The sequence below is a fragment of the Pterocles gutturalis genome, unplaced genomic scaffold (assembly GCF_000699245.1).
Source record: "Pterocles gutturalis isolate BGI_N339 unplaced genomic scaffold, ASM69924v1 scaffold16597, whole genome shotgun sequence".
NCBI classification, from domain to species: Eukaryota; Metazoa; Chordata; class Aves; order Pterocliformes; family Pteroclidae; genus Pterocles; species Pterocles gutturalis.
Window position 1 is genome coordinate 1 of NW_010113139.1, and position 19,658 is coordinate 19,658.

General features: G+C 42.5%; 1 pseudogene; it reads right to left on the reverse strand.

Moving 5' to 3' along the window:
• Nucleotides 1-18,260: 18,260 nt before the first annotated feature.
• LOC104462431 lies at nucleotides 18,261-18,458 on the reverse strand (annotated as a pseudogene).
• Between the last annotated feature and the right edge of the window lie 1,200 nt (nucleotides 18,459-19,658).

Consider the following 19,658-nt stretch of genomic DNA (forward strand, 5'->3'; position numbering starts at 1 on the left):
CTTCTCATCAACCAACACCCTCAAGTCCTACTTTTCAGGGCTACACTCAAGCGATTCTCCGTCCAGCCTGTATTTGTGCTTGGGATTGCCTTGACCCACATGCAGGACCTTGCACTTGGCCTTACTGAACTTGATGAGGTTTGCATTGGCCCACTTCTCAACCCTGTCAAGGTCCCTCTGGATGGCATCCCTTCCCTCCAGCGTGTCCACCACACAGCTTGCTGTCATCCGCAAACTTGCTGAGGGTGCACTCCATCCCACTGTCCATGTCTCCGACAAAGATGTTAAACAACACTGGTCCCAGTACCGACCCCTGCGGAACACCACTTGTCACGTGTCTCCACTTGGACATTGAGCCATTGACCACAACTCTCTGAGTGAGGCCATGTAGTCAATTCCTTATCCAGCAAGTGGTCCTTCCATCTAATCCATGTCTCTCCACCTTAGAGGCAAGGATGTCATGTGGGACAGTGTCAAATGCTTTGCACAAGTCCAGGTAGATGATGTCAGTTGCCCTTCCCTTATCCACCAGTGCTGTGGCCCCATCATAGAAGGGCACCAAATTCATCAGGCATGATTTACCCTTGGTAAAGCCATGTTGGTCATCACCAATCGCCTGCTTGTTTTCCATGTGCCTGAGCATAGTTTCCAGGAGGATTTGCTCCATGATCTTGTCAGGCACAGAGGTGAGACTGACGGGCCCATAGTTCCCCAGGTCTTCCTTATTTCCCTTTTTAAAAATGGAGGTTATGTTTCCCCTTTTCCAGTCTGTGGGAACTTCACCAGAATGCCATAACTTCTCAAATATGATGGATAGAGGTTTGGCAACTTCATTTGCCAGTTCGCTCAGGACCCACGGATGTATCTTTTTCCCAAGTTGAGTCTGTTTCTTGCCCATGACCACAAATGGTGAGTGAACCCTCACTGAGCTTGCCTCAGCCCAAGAGGTTTTTTACCTTTTTGTTCCTCCAGTTTTCCTCCCTATATGACTGGAAGGGAGGAGGGAGTGAGACGCTGTATGTGGTGTTGCCGGGTAGCCTTAAAACCACAACATAAGCCTGTGGTTAAAATTCAGTATTGTATAAGTTTTAGCAGTAAAGTTTTTTACTGACTGTGGATCTCTCTTTTGAAAATATTTTTAGTGATTAAAGACATAAATTTCATGCCCTTATTCTTTTGTACAAATCCTATTTTCCAGCAAGTAACGTAGAGATGAAAGAAAAACATTTCAGTAGATCTGGAAGCATTCCCTTGAACATTTTGCTAGCTCTGAAAGTTTGAAACCCTCATTTATTTTGCATTTATAATTCATGCAAATTTCATATTTAAGACTGAAATCTATAAACAGCCTTTTTCTGATAGTTCCTGCAGAAGGAAAACTCCTTAGAGTCTCAGATCATTGTCTTTTTCTTGCAAGTGGCATCTAATAATTAAACCATGCAATAGGATTTAAACACACAATTTCTATGGATTTTAACAAGATTTATTTTTAAATCGAGTTCAACTCTGTCTTGGTAGTTTGCTTCTTCAATGTAAATATACATCTATATCCTGATTTATATTCTGGAGCATCTCAGGTTCTCGGGCATCTGAAGCCACAGTGGCACTCAGCACTTGAGTAAAACATCAGTGTGAAATTTCTAGTCTCCAGGTGGAACGTAACAAAAACATGAGGCAGAGAAAAGTCACCCTATATCCTAGTCTGGTGACCTAGCACCCAGTCCACTTGTGAAGAAAAAAGAGCATTGTTCCTCTTTCACTCCTGCATTCGTTCAGTTTGTTTTGATCCCAGCCATATAGTATTCTGAGAGCTGAATGAGACAGCAAATGCTGAATTTTTGCCTTATTCTAATCATACCTTTTGCCAGACAGGTCGCAAAGACAAGAAAACGTTACTGGAAAAATAAGCACTCATCTCAAGTTTGCTACTGTGAAAGGAGACTTTCGCAAGCCAAGAACACAGTGTTTGTGATGTAATTTTATGGAGTTTTTATGTGTCTGGGGGGTCTGTGTGTGGGTGGGGGGTCTGTGTGTGTGCAGGGTGGGTGTGTGTGAGTGTGTACATCTGGTGTGTGTTTAACTGATTCCACATCTTATAGCAGCCTTTCTCCCAGGAACTCCATGTGTCTTGTGGAGTTTCTGGGCAATTTTAATAGGTCAAACTCACTCATAGCCAGTTCTGACAATTACTGTCATCTCCAGCTTCCTATTAGCCCTCCAGCACTCAGACAGTCTTGTCCTCAGTAAGCAAGTCAGGTTTTGAAGGCTGTGGTTATTGCTGTGGGATTAGTTCCTCCACTGCTCCCATCAGCTGTATTAGCTTCATGCAGTCACTTGACAGTGACAAACCCATGCTTGCCTTACAGGTTTTCATCTACCAAGCTGTGACCTGGTTTGTTGGTCTGTGCTGCCTTTTTTTTTTTTTTCCTTGAACTGCTTGACTTTTGCACACCCTCATAAGTAACTGGCTTTTTTAAAAAGGCCTGATGAGCTGTAATGCCACACTTCAAAGTAATGTCTGCCTCAAATGTTGCAGCTCCATTGGACTCTTTTCTGTGGTGATTGCTGTTAAAATAACAGTGCTTGGTAATGGCTACTGCATTTGCAAGTTAAAGTAGAGCAGACATAGCTTGATTATTATGTATTACCCAACAGTCTCACTGTCAGCAAACGTTTTTTTTTACTCTAAGCAGAGGTAAAAAAAATGCCTATTAGTTAAATGTTTACAGTTTCACACGTAATGTTTCTAGAAAGCAGCCTGTGTGTTTAGTTAAGCCTGAATTTAAGACAAAGTTTGTGAGTAATTGCCAAGTAGATTTAAAGATCTGGTCTTTGGGGAGATGGCAGGGGAAGCATTACTGACTGAGTTTGTAACTTCTTAGCTTTAGAGGATGTTTCCACAGAAATTGTGCAGTACTCAAAGGGTAGAAGTAACCTTGTTCTCTTTAATGTCCTCATCCTCTGCTCTACACCATCTCAAATTCCCTTGGAAGACGTTTGCTACTCCAAATGAAGGGGTTTAGCTTCTCTGCTTCCTCAGGCTCTTTGTGCCAAAGGAGACCCAGACTGCATCTGGTGACTCACAGAGACCTAAAAAAGTGTAGTCTTCCTAAAAAGACATTTCCACAAACCCAACCACAAGGGGAGATTAAGAGCATGGAGAGATTAAGAGCATGGAGCTGTAGAGGGAATCCCAACTGTGTGGAGTCAAGTCTCAATGGTGTACCATAGCCATCCATCATCTGCCTTAACCTTTCACACAAGCTTATCCTGCTGCACATTGACATGGCACAGCTGGAGTACCTTCACTGGCAACACATCCTTGGAAAGTAATTTCTCCTTAGCAGTCAGCCTGCAAAGGCTAGTAGTCTCCCAGTGCTGTCTGGTCCTCCCTTTTCTCCTCTAGTCACACTGTCATTTGTACCACATTCTGCCCCATGCACCTAGGATGGCAGGATTACCACTTCCATTTGGCACAAGGGTAGGCTAAAGTCACACAGTACCCGTGGTCCTGCAGGAATGGGTTTCTCCATAGACACAAGGTGTCAGTGAAGGTGGGAAGCTTTTGAAAATCAGGCTAATCCTCACACAAGTAGTTCTGTTCTGCTCATGTAGATGTCTAGTGTGACGGCTACCACTTGCAGAGGAACTGTTGTGCATGCAGTTTGGAGTTATGTTAAGCACCCAGCAGAGACTGTCAGTCACAGAAAAGATACAGGGAGATTTTCCAGAGCTTACACAAAGCTATTTTTCAGCCAAAGGTATGGCATCTTACATTACGTTGACATCTAATAGTACTGCTAGATCTTAATAGCATTCCCGAGATGGCATAGCAGTTGCTGCAACAGTAACAAAAGGTGCTCCTGCAGAATTCGGGCAGGGCAGTCTGACAGCTGCCATTGCAAGTCATCATGAAAGAGAGAGTTTTCTTCCATGGTCAGCTATAAGGACATCACTCTGACCTCCACTGAAACCATAGAAGGGAAGCCTTAAGGGAACATGTGACATGTTTTAATTAAACCCTACTGGAGGAAGGCTCATCTGAGAGGGTGAGAGAATAACATAGTTACGTTGAGATGATGCCTGCTCACATAACCCTGGTGCTGCTCAGAGCTGCTTTGAACTTAAAAGATATGTCTTTGGATGTAGTGCATTTTTTGTTTAGACAAACCAAAGTTCTAGGCATTAGAGGGTTTTGTCAGATCAGTATCTCTTTGAACCCATTGGGAAATGTTAGGGAGAGACCATTCTTTGATGAATCAATTAAAATTAATTTCCCAGCAGCCAAGCCAACTTCACACTCATTAGTATGGGTAAATTTCTTGTTGGTCTGTCATTTTTAATCACATTTTTATAACACTGTCCTGGCAGCATAGAATGCTTAGATATAATTCATTCTCTTGAAGAAGGGAGTTGTTACTTTTTTTCCCTCCATAGATCTTGGAGGTCTTCCTCGGAGAAGCATGAATACAGTTTCTTCACTATCTCCTGTCAAAATCTGTTGGCAGTAACAAGGACTTCAGTGAAAGATGTAAGCTTAAGTCTCCATCAATTAATGAACCAGAGTGGTGTTAAATGCCTGCGGAGACTTAGGGTGGACCAGAGCCAGACATTCTCTGCCAAACAGCAACACACTGGGGAAAAGTTGCTGTGTGTTTTCTCCAAACGCAAGCTGACAGATGTTGCTGTTATTTTTCTTATCTGAACACTCTGTGGTGACTGCATGTAAAAATGCTGCATGAGCCCATGTGAGGCACTCACTCCTGGGAAAGAACTGGATACAACTTGTCTGGGAATTCCGTTTCTTAAGCCTGCTACTCAGAAGAAGCAAGTGCTAAGCCCCTAGGCACAAGGAATGTCCTGGCATTTTTGTCAAACAGCATGGAAGCTCAGTAAGAGCTCAGGTGTCATATATGTGAGCAAGAATTTCAAATCTCCCTTCCTGGTCCTCTGATTACCACAGGCTGGAGAAGGTCCCAAGTTCTCAACAAATATTTTGGTAAGCAAAGAGTCAGGATGCTGTTAGCCAGACTATTGAAGAAGGTGTGGAAGGGTAGGTAGGGAAGGAGGTATGAAAGCAGGGAGCAAAGTATAAAGGTCCTGCATGCTGTCACTAACTTTCTGTGTTCCAGTGACATTTGGGGAACCTGCTGATGCAGTGTGCACTTCTTGTGGTGGTGTCTCAAATAAAACACGGACACCAGCTTGCAAAGCTGCTAATGAAGGCCAAGCAGAGCCATTTGCTCCACTGCCTGAAACTTGTTCCTCACCAGCTTCTTCTCTGCCAGGGAAAAGGTTCTCAACATGCCTGAGATGGCTGGCATAAGGGACAAGAGAACAAAGAAGCTACTAATCTTATGAACTGGCCACAGTGAGGGTAGGGGTCCCCCCTCTATATCAGCAGAGAAGCAAAGAAGGAATGAACCCTGCAAACAATGTGGCAATGGAGACATAAGAGCAATTTAATGCAAGGGTGGAGCTGGTCAAAAATGTTTTTACCTGGAAATGTCTATTACTTTCTAGATAAAAAGGAGAGAGGTTAGAAAGGGGAAATATGTGGGCTCTAGGCACCCGTGTTTTAGAGAAGGTCACGTGTTTCTTTGCAGTCACCAGGCAGACCTGGGAATGGAAGTTCTGTGCTGGGCAAGGAAGGCAAAATGGGTTTTCTGGTGGAGTTTAGTTGACAGGAGAAATGAACACATAATTCTTCAGCTCTGGTCAGCACTTCCAATATGCCCACAGTCAAGCCCTGAGCTTCTCAGGCTTATGAAAATTTTCCCCTGTTGACTGCAAGTCTTTCACTGCTCAGCAAACTGGAGCACTGTCAAGAGTGACTGTGTAGAGAGATTCATAAACTGCAGAAAGAGAGATGAATATTTAGTCCAACCTTGCCTCTCCAGAGCACCTCAAGGGTTCCTCAGGCTTGCTGAGCAGCCATTCCCTGTCTCATCACATGCCACACCACTGTTAGTGTGTGTTTGTGACCTTTCTCACATGTTTTGGTTTTATTTTAGTCATAAAATCTGGGTAGTCTCTTTAGATACAACCAAGCCAGGGATTTACGAGCCAGGACAGACAGGGTTTAAGAAGCCTTTTACAGTCATTGGTGGAGAAGTGTGCTTTAACACAGTAATTCACTTTCTCAGTGCAATGCTTTCTCTCTCCTTTCTGATCTCTCTGTCACAGGACATCTGCTGGGAATCAAGGGTCCTACTAGCAGGCCTGTGCTTTTTCCCTGACAGCTGGCACCATACCTGAAATCCAGGATGTAGCCCAGCCTGCTTAAATGGGGAATTCAGTATTAACTGGAGACTTCCAATCACCTGAGAGACAGTGGCTGCTAGCAGCCATGGCACTATGGGACATCACTCACAATGAACTCTGCATTTGTTCATCCCTAAGCATTGCTTTCCATGCTGACTACAACCTCTCCTGAGCCATCATTCACACATACTAGTGGGAGAGAGACAGGAAGAGGTTTTGCTCTTCATTAATCTCTTACTTTACTTATTAATACGTAAAATCTTCAGAAGTTTTATTCATCTGTTTTTTTAAACAAGACAAGAATTTTGTCTTCATTGCTTTCCTTGGAAGATCCTTGGCCTGGGGAGCCTATGATAATCACAAGTGGGTAAAATGCTCAAGTAAATACTCTTGGTTCAGAGAAGTTCCTGACTGGGAAGAAAAGCTCATCATGACATTCCATTTCTGCTGAGGGTTAATTTAACACCCGTGCAACACCTGCTGAATGCCTGGAGTGAGGCAGGACTGTCTTGTCTCAGCATTTGAGAAAGAAAGTAGGGGCAGAAATTTTGAGTGGAAAACTCAGTCTCTGAGAAGGAAAAGACTGAGCTAAGAATGGCCACTCTATGTTCAGCTTTAAAGAGGTTTAAATCAGTTCATGCAGGAAAAAAAAATCAACAGCAGGTAAGTTTTTTCCTCAACAAACATTTCATTGTAGTAAACAGACTATGTCTCTCCCATTTGCGAAGCTGCTTATGAAGCACTGTTAGTCGTTTAAGGGATGTGCTGGTTTTGGCTGAGATAGAGAGTTAATTTTCTTCATAGTAGCTAGCATGAGGCTATGGTTTGGATTTGTGCTGAGAACAGTGTTGATAATACAAGGATGTTTTTGTTATTGCTGAGAAATACTTACACAGAATCATGGCCTTTTCTGCTTCTCACACCACCCCACCAGCAAGGAGGATGGGAGTGCACAAGAAGTTGGGTAGGGACACAGCTGGGACAGCTGACCTCAACTGACCAAAGGGATATTCCATAACATATGATGTCATGCTCAGCATACAGAGCTGCGGGGAGAAGAAGGAAAGGGGGAATGCTCAGAATGGCGCTTGTCTTCCCAAGTAACCATTACACGTGATGGACCCCTGCCTTCCTGGAGATGGCTGAACATTTGCCTGACAATGGGAAGTAGTGAATTATTTCCTTTTAAACTGCCCTTATCCCAACCCACAAGTTTTCTCACTTTTACCCTTCCGATTCTCTCCCCCATTTCACCCAGGGGCAGGGAGTGAGTGAGTGGCTGTGTTGCTGGCTGGGGTTAAACCACAGCAAGGGGGACACTCCATGTGCTCCACTCATATAAGTATGTAGCAGACTTTACAGCAGAGAAATAAATTTCCATCTGAAAAACAAATACATTTAAATATTTGACTACCACGTAGGCTGCTCTAACTAATTTTAGTTGGTGTCATAGCCTACAGAAACATTTGGTAAGTCACATCTTTTTCATTTGTTTAATCTCATCATTCCCATGAGTCTTTCTGACATAAATGCCTTGTATGTTGTTGACATATGAGTTGCAAGAGTCCTCAGAGAAAGCTGCTTATTTTAGAGAGCAGTGCATCTCATTGGGACATCTCAAAGAGGGGTCAGTATCATCATTCTCACTTCACCAGTGGGGGAAAATGGGGAGTTCTGTTGCTCTAGCTTCTTCTTAGGCAAGTGCACTAGACTCAAATAACTGGGCAGTGTACTTCCTTGTGCTTTGCATGGGAATGGTTCTCCATAGCCTGTTCTTGTGCATGGCTATATTGTTCCTGAAAATCCCTCACAACCTAAGTGAATAAGAGAACTTGTGTAGACTGCCTAGGAAATTTCCACTGAAATGTTCTATTCTCATTTTTATCCCCCTGGTGCAGAGCTGTGTTGAGCTGACCTAAAAAACCCATGAGCAATTGCCATCTGCCAGCCCATGATTTTAACTGAGTAGTGGACATTTTATTTTTCCTCTTAGTCATAGCCTATTAAGCTATTCTGGCTCATCTCCACACTGCAAATGGCTGCAATCCCACAGAGAATGAAGGATCTTTTTTTTAGGTAAAAACAAGAGATCATGAGGAGCTTCCTAACGCTATACTGTAACATGATGTGAAAAACCTCCAAATGCCTTGCATGTCATCCCCATTTCTCACTGTGAAACCTGATTATTTATTTAATCATCTAAATAAGAAGGGTTTTCAATTTGTAACCTGATTGCTAATAGTTGGCAGTAGATGTGCTGGAATTACAAATTATTACTTAGAAAGTAAGGAATTATTACTTAGAAAGAAATAGTTGTTGTGGGTTTTGTCCCCAAGTCTCTCAGAAGAGTTTCAGTACCAAGATATTTTTTCACAGAGTCAATCTCTGTTAATCTATTTATTTGTAAATGCATCCACCTTAAAATGTTCACATTTGGTCAGAGATTTACCATGCTCAGTCTTCACAAAAAAAAAGAAGATTGTTTGTGGCTGAAGGGTGAATATCTCATGAGTATCTGTGCAGCTGTTGATAAAATAGGGAAACCTGGAAAGGTGTCTCATTTTTAGCAGTTTAAAAGCCAGCTGCCAGATGTTGGGTTCATGTATGCAGCAAATTCACAGTTTATCAAGCTATGAAACTGGAACAGTAAGGAGTCCCGTCTCAACCACATGTGGGTTTCAGGATGATGGCTCACATAACCAAATTCTAAGTGATTGTACACATACTTTGACTACTTTCAGCACCAACAAAGTGAAAATTGAAACTGAATATTAAGTCCTAATATCTTAATTCCATTCTAGTACACATTCTCCCTTCTCATGCAGACTGGCCTTTGATTGATTTTGACTTCTTTGATCAGTAGCTGACAAATTGGAAAGATGGTGTTTCATTTTGTGTAAATTTTAAAATATATTTTTTTTTAGATTAATTGGAACTGAACTACATTTTCAGTCAGGCAGTTGTTGCTTGCCTTGTTCTAAACCTCTCACAGCCCAGCTGAAATGCTCACCACATAAGTTTTAAAGTCCTTTTCTGACACAAAGCACCCTCAGATGTTGCAGCTTGAGCTTGCCAAATACACTGCTATATCTGACCCTCTAGTACACAAATAGGGTTTTGGAGGAAGGGAAATCTCAGAAGAAAAAATTGTTTTCATCCCACAGCACTAGCAGAACTCTGCTTCACTCTAAATAATTAAGGTTCAAGAGAGCATAAGTATTTGACATTCACATGCAGCAGCCATTTGTCTTTCTCAGTTGTGCTTTCAGCACCCGTCTCAAACCATTTGTAATATCACCAGAGACAAGCTGTAGCAGAACTATTTTCAACAAGGAATATCTCAATGCAATTGTAACCTTATCTTTCCTGAAGAGAGGAGGGACAGTTGGAGAAGGAGAATTAAAAATCTTAGAATCATAGAATAGTTTCAGTTGGAAGGGACCATGGAGATCATCTAGTCCAATCCCCCTGCAGTATAAGCAGGGACATCTTCCACTAGATCAGGTTGCCCAGAGCCCCATCCAGCCTGACCTTGAACGTTTCCAGAGACAGTCCATCTACCACCTCCCTGGGCAACCTGTTTCAACGTGTCACCACCCTAAGCATAAAATATTTTTTCCTTATATCTAGCCTAAACCTCTTCTCTTTTAGTTTAAAACCATCACCCCTTGTCCTATTGCTACAGGCCCTGTCAAAAAGTTTACCCTCATCTTTCTTATAAGCCCCCTTTAGGTACTGAAAGGCCACAATCAGGTCTCCTTGGAGTCTTCTCTTCTCCAAGCTGAACAACCCCAACTCTTTCAGCCTCTCCTCGTAGGAAAGGTGTTCCAGCCCTTTGATAATTTTTGTGGCCCTCTTCTGGACCCACTCCAACAGGTCCATGTCCTTCCTGTGCTAAGGATTCCAGAGCTGGACACAGTATTCCAGGTGTGGTCTCACCAGAGCAGAGTAGAGGGGCAGAATCACCCCCCTTGACCTGCTGCTAATGCTTCTTTTGATGCAGTCCAAGATACGGTTGGCTTTCTTACTGAGGGTGCACTCAATCCCATCATCTATGTCATTGATGAAGATATTAAACAGCACTGGCCCCAGAACAGACCCCTGAGGGACACCCCTTGTTACTGATCTCCATCTGGACATTGAGCCGTTGACCACTACCCTCTGGAAATGACCATCCAACCAATTTATTTTCTGTCAAACAGTCCACCCATCAAATCCGTGTTTCTCCAGTTTAGAGAGAAGGATGTTGTGGGGGATCGTGTCAAAGGCCTTGGAAAGGTCCAGATAGATTACATTCTGTCCTGGGTTAAACTGACACGGAGTTAACTTTCTTCATAGTAGCTATCAAGAGGCTGTGTTTTGGGTTTGTGCTAAGAAGAAAGCTGACAAAAAGTTATGTTTATGCAGCTGCCAAGGTCTTTCAGCTTCTCTGGCTGTCCTCAAACAGGAGAAACTGAGAGGGAGCACAGCCCCAGTCACTAACCCAGGATTTGATCTTACGTTTGGGATTGAGACCCGAAGTGGACAATAATCTATTCCATAACATACATGTCATGCCCGGTATATATGTGAGGACCCTCCAGAAGTTTGTCCCTTTTTGTTCCAGATCTCTTTTGCTCCGGGTCATCTCACTCCAGCTGGTCCCTCTCCCAAGGCCTTCTCCCCCATCTCCTTGGACAGCTCTCAGTCTGGGAAGCTCAGACTATTATCTCCGTTCCCTGAGTGCAGTTTCGGGACTCTCCCTGCTCCAGGATCCTTAGCCAGGAACAGGCTGAGCCTTGGTCATTAGGTGGTGAGAGTATCACTGTGTATCACTCATTTGCATATTTGTATATACTATTACTTCCAATATTATTGTAGTTTAGTTATTAAATTGTTCTTATCTCAACCCACAAGTCTTTTTATTCCCTTTACCCCTTTAATTCTCTCCCCCATCCTCAGGTTGTTGGAGTTGGCTCCCAGCCAAAGGTAAACCCATTACACATCCATAGGTCTTCCCTTGTCCACTGCTGTGGTGACTCCCTCATAGAAAGTCACTACGTTGGTGAGGCAGGACTTGCTCTTGCTGGTTGTCTCAAATTACCTCCCTGTCCTCCAGGTGCCTCAGCATGGCTTCCAGGAGGACCTGTTCCATCTTGGTAGAGAATTTTTCTAACTGTGGCTCTTCATGCTTGCCACAAACCTCCTGGGATGCCAATACACAGGACAGCATTGTGCCAGCATTGTCCTCATTCATGTCGCATTTTCAAAGAGAGCTTTTTGAGACCTAGATCATCCATGGTAGTTCAGGAAGAAAATTAAATGAAGCCATTAAAATGGACTTACTCAGGACAAACAATGCTGAGTATCATTGCACCCAGCTTTTCATTTAGAAGTTTAGCATCTGCCCCAAGCGGGTGTTGTTGACAGTGAAGGTTGAGAGCTTGCACTAAGGCTAATCTTTTCATTCCAGGGCCAGTGTCTGAGAAGCAGATCACTAATGCACCTCCACAACTGGAGTAATTTTTCACCAGAACCACTCATGATGTGCCTGGTGATTTATTTTTGTCTCATTCTCCTCTGGAGAATGTTTTACTTGACAAAGTATACTTTTAAAGTGGGAAAATGTAGATTGCATCAGCTTAAACCACTGGAATTATCCTTCTGTATCCTTTCAATAAGAAGGTAGAAGCTGGTTCCAAAGAATAATTTACCTCCATTGCAAAATGAAACCTGTCAAAATCGCCTGCTTTCCTTCTTTGGTACTGCGAACCACCTCACTTGACCACACTGGTCTGATATGATTATTCTGGTTCCCTTGAGCTGGCTGTTTCTTACAGGAAACAGTGAAAAATACTTTCTTGCCCTGTTAGCTTCCTCAAACACAGACCTCACCTGGAGAGCCTGCCCTTGAACTCACAGACTGCAGTAGCATTAGAATGTGTTGGCCTTAGCAGTGTTGGGCTCTGAGTATGTGTTATGGGATGTAAATAAGATGGGTTGGTTCTCTGTGACAGTCTTGTGGCTGCTTCTGTTAGTAAAAAAAAACATAAACACATTCAAATGCAATGGCCCTACGGAAGAACGAACCTAGGGGAAAAGGTATCAGCATTTCCTATGAGATGTATGGTTATTTCTCTGTGTTTTTGTAACATGATGTAATGTTTTTATGTTGAACATAACAATTACTCATTTGTCCCTGAGCAAGTAAAACAAAGTTTAGCTGTGTACAACTTGCCACCCAAAGAGTTTTGTATATATCACAAATATCAGGAATATATTTGATCTAATTGCAAATCAATTTTTTACTTTTTTGGTTTGAAGATCCAAACATATTCTCACTAAACCATAGTTAGACGTCTGTGTTCCTTTCAGAGGAATGTTGTTCTGCTCTTCCTAAGGAAAACTAAGTCCTAATAGCAAAACTTATTTAGAATTTGATAATCATCCATAGATGTCAAACCTCATCATTTTTTTTGACAAATTAAATAATTGACATATCCATTCAAACAATAGCCATGATTCTCCTTGATTCTGCTACTGTTCTATGTATATATCAGCATCCATACTTTGATTTCCAAATGTAGCCTGGTAGGAATTTCACAGGAAAGCATTGCAAAAAATGTATGAAATCACTGTTTTTTTTATTGGCTGTGATTCCATTTTAAAAGAACGTCATATAATTTACCCACATCATGCAGTAAAAACTAGCAGGCAAATAACAAATGAAATTCACATTCACAAAGTCTCTTAAATCATCTTCTAGCTGCTTGGAGAGTACTGCATGCATCTGAAAGAAAGATGGGAAGTATTTCTACTTGAAAATGCATGGCTAAGTTGAATTTTGCCCTGTATGTGTGAGAGAGAGAGAGAAAACAAGCAATTTTTTTAATGACAGTACTGAAACATTTTACTAACTCAGCGCATGAAGAAACAGTTATTGTGATAACATATATTCAGAACAGATACAGACAATTTTCAGATACATAAGACATTACATTGAGGTCACAACAGCCGATTTCTAACAATGTTTATTCTAACACAGTAAGCTTGCCAAAAGGATGCATTCAGCAGCATTGGTATGGTCTTTCTTGATGAAGAAGAGGGGCTGGGAGGGACCTAAGCCAACATATGGTGTTAGAAACATAGAGGAACCCCAAAGTGATTTAGCACATGATCTTCTATTTACTTTTATTTATTTTAAACACAAGAGTAGCATTCATCATTAATATTGCAGTCTGATTTCGTATGGCTTTCTCTAAAGATAAATGTGAGTTCACAACATCAATGGTAATCAGATCATTTATCCTCCTAATGTGGAGGCCCTTTGACTTTTTTTACTAACCAGTAATGTCTTGGAGCTGTGAAGGAAAATGGCTGCAGTGTCTAGCCACCAACCTTTCTGTGTAAATAAAACTAGTTAAAAAAAAAAAAGAAAAAAAAAAAAGGCCTCATTTACCTGAGATTGACCAGGCCAGTGATGCAAAAAAACCCCAATGGCTTGGAAAGACAAAGAGCTATCCAGGATCCAAACAATGAACCATGTTTCTCTTTGGTCTTGTTTAAATGCTTCAATACCTGCTTGGGTGCTGAGGGGGAAAGTGTCTGAGACAATGCTTTGATGTGAGCCAAAGATGTCTGTGCCCCATGTTGCCAGTTCAGAGTGAGAAGGGAAATTGACGGGCAGAAGGTAGGAGAGAGTGCCAGCTCTCGAGTCTGTCAGCATGGCTTAGGCACTTCGGGGACAGTGGAATGACTTGAGGAGAGGTCCAGAACTAATGTAATGTGCCAAAAGTTATGTGAGGCAAAACCAAGAAAAACCTGTCCAGTATGTGTGGTAGATTTTCTGTCATATTTCTTGACTGAAAGAAAAGGAAAATTAAAATGGGAACTACCAGTTCACACCTGGCTTGAACTCTCTGCTGTGCAGGGAGAAAGAGCTGCTGAGTGTGTGGAGAGCTGAGGTACGGAACGATGACATGGCTGGGCTGAGAAGCTCCCACAATGAAAAAGATTCAGCAAACATTATTTAATAAATCACCTTCCCTTTCCCTCCCTGCTCTGTGAGCCTGGAAAGAGGCCTAACAAACTCAGCACGGAGTTCTTATGGACCTGTTCAGGTTCCACAAAAGGAGTATTTTTAATGCTCTGAGCTCAGGACCAGCACTACCTACTTAGAAATTTGAGCACAGGCTACACAAGATCCTGACTTAGACCAGTCATTCAATGGCCCAAGGCTGAGGCACAGTTAGAAAAAATAATAGTAAACACTTTCCCTTCTCTCTCTTTTCCATTTCTTCTACCTTTTTCTCATCTTCTACACATATGTGCACATACATGTGCACCAAGTTGCCAAGGGGACTGTGAAAAAAAACCAAGTGAACAAACAATTAGCAGTACCATTCTGCAAGGAGGACACCAGGCAGAAAATTAAGATCCCGCATCAGGAACAGTATTTGGCTGGATTAGGAAATGAGTCCATGATAGGGGCTAGGGACAGGTCAACGAGCAAGTGGTAGAGAAAGGCCAAAGCAAAGCAGAATGAGCTCATCCTCTTTATTTTGTTTGTTTGTTTGCTTGTTTGTAGAGTTCTCCAGCACAAGGCCAAGGGAAATTATGCATGGATGTGTTCCTTTTGGCATGGGTACATTTCTCCTGGTTCTACTTACGTATTAGAGGAGGCAGGTCACTGAGATTAGTCAGAGCATTTCAAAAGCATTGATGTCGGACTGTCAGTGTGATCTGGGCTAGGTTTCACTACCAACAAGTGGCTGAGGTAAAGAGCCAGCCTCTGCCTCTTAGATTTCAGGGGTGATGGATTTAGTTCCTTCTGTGGCAGAACATCAAAACCAGCTGCTGCCTTTGTGACAGAAGACTTTCAGTTCTTTGAGGTTTATTTAAATAGGCTGAAATTACTACTGGTTGAAGTTGCATAGGGTGAGTAGGACACTCTCCCTAGAAAATTATAAATTGCTCAACACTGCTATGCTATACCCAGGCATTGATTCAGAGATAAAGAGTGCTCTGGGTCATTAAAGTCTTAGGTGGGAGACACTCATCTTGTTTTAAGTGAAAGTTAGGGCAAAAGACCATGGACATTAACCGAAAGAGTAAAATCTGCCTTCTCCTTCCTCTAGGAAGCTCTTGGTAGCTTGTACTTGAACAAATATGTCTTGTTTGTCGATAGAGCCTGAAATAAGTTGCATCTTTATCAGCTGCTTCCGACTTTTAGAACAGTCAAAGTTCCTCTGTCTCCACCTTGGATTCAGTAGAAACTTTATGGTTGAAGTTATTTGTGAAGAAGCAAGGGCTAGCATACCTGAATAAGAATTGGATGAGGAGGGCAAAATAAATCTATTTCTTCTCTTTCACAATAATTTTTCCCTATTATGAGAGATATTGCTAAAAGACACAGAGTTCACAAGCTCACTGCCTTAATCATGTTTCAGATTTCTTCTGCTTACCTGAAAATATGATAAATACCTTTTAAAATTTCTTATTCAGGAAAGTACTGAGATATTTGCTTAAAATCAGTTCCACTGAACAAGTGTATTAAAGGAGTTCCACTGAAGTAAAATGCTTAATTTATGTACATAATAAAGTGTCTCACATTGCTTTCCTTTTTGTTGTCAGTAGAAAGCGTGTATTTGCTTCTAAATCCCTTTCATTTACTTAGGAAACTTTTGTTGTTTTGTTGACAAGCAATGCTAGCTCTGCTAGGCAAATCCTCATTCTCTTACAAGTTTGTGAGACTGAGATGGCATGATGGTCTCACAGTAGTGACTACAGAAACCTAGCCAAATGTAAAACATCCAGGATCAGCTCTTAAGATGACAAGCCAGATACCTGATCACAAGGGTCTATGTTCAAAATAAGTCTGCCTATGTGTGTCAGTGTATATAACAGCAAGTCAACATCTCCAGTAGAATTTGGTTTATCTTATGCAGTCACTCAATATCTTCAGTGCTGTATTGAGAAATCTTCTGTATCTGTGTCTGGGAAAGGCAGCAAAGATAATGGTGAGAGATATTTCCTCCCACCTTACTAGCATCAAGGGATGCCACACACTGCTATAATACCACTTAGCTCCTGCAGAGTACTGGACAAGGATCCTCACTTCATGACTTTATAGTTGATAGAGACTGAAACCTACATTTTACAACAGCAGAAGCTGGGTGGGGCAGAAAAATAAGGGACCTCCCCAAGGCAACACAGTAATTTAGTATGATACACAGCAAGCATACTCAGGATTTCTGGATCTCTAGGGCCATAGGCAACATTCAGGCCACCACACTCTCACACACACTGCAGGAAGGGGTGGGCAGGACACAGCCTCAACAATATACTGGAAATTAAATGTCCATCCAGCCCCAAGGAGAAGGACTCAGCTCTGAGGAGGAGTTGGGGTTGCCAGTAGATGAAAAACTGAACACGAGCCAGTAAATGTGAGTTTGAGGCCCAGAAGGCCAATTGTATCTTGGGCTGCATCAAAAGAAGCATGGCCAGCAGGTCGAAGGAGGTGATTCTCCCCTCTACTCTGCTCTTGTGAGACCCCACCTGGAGTACTGCATCTAGCTCTGGTCGCCCTGACTCAAGAAGGACATGGACCTGTTGGAGCAATTCCAGAGGAGGCCACGAAGATGATTAGAGGGCTGGAGCACCTCCCCTATGAGGAGAGGGTGAGAGAGTTGGGGTTGTTCAGCCTGGAGAAGAGAAGGCTCCAAGGAGACCTAATAGCAGCCTTCCAGTACCTGAAGGGGGCCAACAGGAGGGAGGGGGAAACACTCACCTGTTGTGATAGGACAAGGGGTAGTGGTTATAAACAGAAAGAGGGCAGGTTTAGATTAGATATTAGGACGATATTTTTTACTGTGAAGGTGGTTAGACACTGGAACAGGTTGCCCAGGGAAGTTGTGGATGCCCCATCCCTGGAGGTGTTCAAGGCCAGGCTGGATGAGGCTTTGAGCAACCTGGGCTAGTGGGAGGTGTCCCTGCCCACAGCAGGCGGTTGGAACTCAATGATCTCTAAGGTCCCTTCCAATCCAAACCATTCTGCGATTCTGTGATTCTATGATCCTGCAAGCACTGCTGGAAATGGGACAGCTGAATATGGCACGTGGCAGAAACAGGAAGGTTAGTTAACCAGAGTGGCCTGTATACTTGGTCATTGGCTTCAGAGAGGTTGGGGAGGTCCTTCACCAGAGCAGCATGCACTCTCCTGTGGTTTCAGCTCTCTGTATGGCAACTGTCTGACCAACTTTACTATTTCAATTTAAGTGTATGGCTAATTCCCAAGGTAACATGACTCTTGCTTAGATTCTGAGGAATTTAACTTCTAACAGCATCTGAGGGCAGATGACTCACTTCTTCCACAGTTCTGAGTGATGTCAGCTGTGTATGTCATGCATCATTTACCTTCCAAATGATCTCTTATTTATGCCAGTGATGGAATTAAAACAGAAAAGCTCTGCTTCCATGGGAGAACTGAGATATTCCTTCCAAGGGCAGATGTGCTTAACAACAAATGGCTAGTGCAAGCCAATCAAAAAGAACATTAACAATAATGACTAATAATTATTATCAATAACAACAACAAGAGAATTAAAGACAATTAAAGAGGCCACTGCTTACACTTAGTGAACACTCCTTCCTGGTTTGGGTGGAAATACATGTGAGGTCATTCCTTTTCTATGCTTAATGTTCCGTTGTCTCATTTAACATATATAGTACTATGGCTTATAATAAAAGTTGTGTAGTCTGCAGCTTTTTAATCTTTACATCCATTTAGAGGCATCTACTGGATGTGACTATGTACAAAAACGGAATGGATGAGTCTTGAGGTGGAGGGAATGGAAAGAGGCAGTCAGAAGGGAATGGGAAGCGAAGGGACTCCTAGTGAGCAGTAGAGAGCAGGGATGGTGAGGGTTGTGTGATGGATGGCAAGATTGTAAATCCCCACTGGGCAAAAGATAGATCCTTTGCAGTACTGTTTATGCCCATCTAACAGTCTGCAGCTATTACTTCTTGAACATATCCTGCAAGGGCCCCGGTAGGTATTTGATGACTGTGTCTAGAATACTCTCTTCTTCCTCCTCCTCTTCATCCCCACAGCCAGGAGGGATTGCCTTCTTTGTCCTTGTCAGACTCCCTTCAGCATTAGCTTCCAGTGCAGCTTGGGCCTCTGCTTCCTTTTCTTCCTTCTTCTTTAACCCATACTGCAGGGGAGAGATAACACATTGTCAGTCACCCACTGAACAGGATGACTGATGAAGCCATCTGTCGCACGTGGTGCCTCATATTCTGCAATATGAACTTCACTGTTTATGTTCTGGTTTTGTTCTTTTACACAGACATCCATATTATCAGTTCTAACAACTCCCTCCTAAGTACAGCCCAGTGGATGGACAGCTTTCACAAGACAAGATGGTCAGATGCTCAGATCACTCAGAAATAAGTGTGGGAGAGAATCTGTGACTGTATAGCCATGGGCCTAGCAAACGCAAGACAAGCCCTATGTTAGAAAAGTTTTGGGGTGGTATTCTACCAATGTTGATCTTCGTCTTTTCTGCTAACAAGACTGATACTCAAGTCTGCCATCCAAAATGATTCAAAAATTCTATCTGCAGCATTTTTTTAGTGAAGGTTTATGGATATGGAAAAACTTCAGTAAGAAAAATAACTACCAACAAAAGAAAGCAAACAGGACAGGACAGACAGGCAGACTGCATTGAAAATGGCACAGTTATATATATTCTCATGTAGGAGATATCCTACAGAACCTCATCTCTGTTCTCTTGGTATAAGTGGGACAGACAGACCTCTTAGTGAAAATAAACCTTAGTGAGAAACTCTGTATTTGCCCACTGAACTTTGCACTTCTGGGGGTAAAGCTGATTCATACTGCCTGAAGAAAAACATCCTTAAGCCTGCAAGTAGAGTGGATACCTGAAATCTGCTATTCTCATTGAGAATTAAAGGCACATTGATGAGACTTTAGATGAGTAAAAAGAATCTTGTTCTATGATTTTATATTCAAAATGCTTGATTTAACAGAGGAGGAAAGATATGACTGAGTGAATCAGACTATGGAGAGAAGTGCTGCACTGTCTCAGCTCCCACAATGACTAGGGCTTTCTTAACAACTGCTAGTTTGAAGGCATGTCCAAGGAAATCAACTTCTGCACCACAAACCCTCATCGCTCCTCAGTCTTCATACATTTCAGTAATTATCAGGTTTTGCTGCTATTTCCATAAGTATTTGCACAGAAATTTTGGGGACTATGGTGATCCATGATAAAATAACCAGCTAAAACTGGCACATGCAAAACTACAGCAACAAGGATACCTGCAAGCTTGAAATACTAGGGCAGTGCGGCCCCGAACCACAGTTGACCTCTAGGTGAACCCCACAACCT